The following is a 1,978-nucleotide window of genomic DNA, read 5'->3' on the forward strand; positions in this document are numbered from 1 at the left end:
CACAATCTTTCCACTGCTCACCCACTACTAAGGGCTCTCGCACAGGGTATGGTCAACGTCAACGAGGCGCTCGGAGATTCACCAACACAAGGAAGCTCTTACCAGCTGAAGTCTTGGCCCTCTGAGCATAGACATAAAGGGCAGAAGACTCCAGCCCACCTTAAATCAACATTTTCCCCCTGAAATCAGAGGAGGAATGCTGCTCTAGATCTGTGGAAAGCCCATGCTTGACATTGGTCGTGTTGCTGTTTACAGAGATAAGATTTAATCAGAGATTCTTGTTGGCTTTGCTCATTCATTATAAGTTTTTGTCCTCAAAACAGCCCCCCCCCCCAATACAAAGAATGACCAGAATCACAGGATATAGTGCGGGGCTCTGTATGCTTCTCTGAACTACAAAGCGAAGTGTTTTGGATGTTGGCCATGCCCAGATGCCCCCTCCAGCTCCGTGGTTTTCAAGGAAGGGCACACAAGCACCAGAGACCCCTGCACATTCCAGCCAGTCCCCCATTCAGGAAGGTCAAGAGATGACAAACACCACAACTTACCACACCTTCTTGACCAGGTCAGTTTAGAAATCATTGTGTCTCTGTTGCCTACATTTTAAATTCAGACACGTATATTTGAGGTTGTGTGTACACCAAGAAAAAAAACTTGTCATGGGGAGGAAAAAAGCACACACTAAGTTAGCAGTCTAGTTTAAGGCAATGCATCTGAGAAGATGACATGAGTAGAAAAAAAGCTCAGTGTTTAGAGCTACACAAGGCCTTAATGGGTTTCATCTTTGTGTGCAAGTTGTCAGTCCTCTGTCCTGTTGCCATCACTCCACAGCTCCCTCTTGCTGAAAACTGCCTGGTCTCTTGACTAGTGCTACAAATACACACATCTTAATCATCACCATCTTAAATGGACTCTACAGAGTAAACTGCAGAAGCCCAGCTGCAATATTTACTTTTCTACAATGAAAGTCCCCCAGGGAAAACAGAAGTGGGGATCCTTTCTTTCTTTCTTCTGAGCACTCAGTGTAATTACATTCCTAATGGTGAATTTATAATATCTTATCTTGTGCACAATGAATACTCTATGTGGGTCACCAGATTTGATATGACACTAAAAAGAAAGCGGCTCACACTTAAGCAAAGCTGGAGAACTGGATGGCCAAGTTTTTGTTCTGTCAAGCACCAACATTTCATCACCTTGAGGGCATTATTAAACTTGCCAACCCTTTTGCTCCTCTTATTAGTAAGACATTTCCTGAAGAACAGGAAAGGAGGAGGGGAAGAGGCACTAAAACACACTCTCTAAAGACTTGAAGACATTTGTCCATTTTATGACTCATTTGTTCTTGCTGTCTCTGTTCTCCCCATTGTGCTTCTCCTCCATTTGGATCATGTTGACATCACTCCTTTGTTATCTTCCTAAATTAGCTGTAATGAAGTCCTTTGAGCTACATGTGCACGCCTTATTTTTTTCAGGAATTGCTTCTCCAAACCATTCCTATTCACTTTCCCCCACACTAGAGCCTCCCTTCCCCCAGCCCACAACATGCTTTCTCATCTGCTTCTCATTTGCTCCCTTTCACCTTGGGTTACCCAGCGGCCAATAGTTGGTGTACTTCACTAAATAAATTACTTTATAACTGACTCTGATTGAGAAGCAATAAGCAACCACGTGGATAAATCTTGAGCATCTAGAGCAGGAACTATCTGAAATTTCAGTGCCCCAAAATACAAGTGAAAAGGAGGGACTGAAAAGAAGATAGCATAAAAACCCCTGAAAGGGCACTTGTAATTTCCAACACGTGCAAACAAGGCTAAGGGATGTTTGTAGCCATAAAACCACTGGACTGCAGCTCATGTAGCTGTACTACAGCAGCCTGTCTGGCCATCTGACTGTCACTTGACTCCACTGGAAGCTGACTCTGTGTAGCATCTTTTGCAATCACAGTATTTCACAGGACTTCACAGAACAATGAGTT

Source organism: Merops nubicus, unplaced genomic scaffold (genome assembly GCF_000691845.1).
Source record: "Merops nubicus isolate BGI_N331 unplaced genomic scaffold, ASM69184v1 scaffold6044, whole genome shotgun sequence".
NCBI classification, from domain to species: Eukaryota; Metazoa; Chordata; class Aves; order Coraciiformes; family Meropidae; genus Merops; species Merops nubicus.